Source organism: Apis dorsata, unplaced genomic scaffold (assembly GCF_000469605.1).
Source record: "Apis dorsata unplaced genomic scaffold, Apis dorsata 1.3 scaffold_1218, whole genome shotgun sequence".
NCBI lineage: Eukaryota > Metazoa > Arthropoda > Insecta > Hymenoptera > Apidae > Apis > Apis dorsata.
In genome coordinates, this window is record NW_006264315.1 from 1 (window position 1) to 673 (window position 673).

The following is a 673-nucleotide window of genomic DNA, read 5'->3' on the forward strand; positions in this document are numbered from 1 at the left end:
GAGGGAAAGAGAGAGAGAGAGAGAGAGAAACGGAAGGAGAGAAATGGAAGGATCGGAGATGCGGTGGAGAGAGAACGAGGGGGGGACGAAATTCGAGGGGGGGATCGTGAAAGATTGGAGTTTTCTTTTTGAAGGGAAGATAGAAAAGTGTACGGTGAAAATTCTCGGACGGAATGCAAAGGTACGCGCGCGCGTAACGCCTGCTACGAGGGAAGCGGTACCACTGAACGACGAGGGGTTGCCGCTTCGTAGGCGCTTTCCACTCGCTAGGGGCTAGCCAGGGTTCGTAGGGTGGTGGTGGAACCAAGTGTCGAGAAATCACACCGCGCGGAGCCACTTGTCGACCTCCGACGTTTCCCAAATTTTTCTTCCCCCCTCCCTTCCAGTATTCCAAAGAATATTCTCCCCTCTGAAAATTCCTATTCCGCAAAATCGAATTGTCCAATTGCCTTGTCCCTTTGTTCTAAAGCACGAACAAAGGAATCGAACGAACGGATTTAGGGCATCAATCGTGTACAATTCGATGTGCATTATTGTTCTTTGTTCTCGCGAAATCGTGCGCGAAGTAATTTTGTTTTGAATGGAAGAATAGAAAATTTTGAACCGTATTCGAATCTTTTTTTTTTTTTTTTTTTGGAAAAATCTTTCAAAAATCCTGCGTCGATCATCGTTC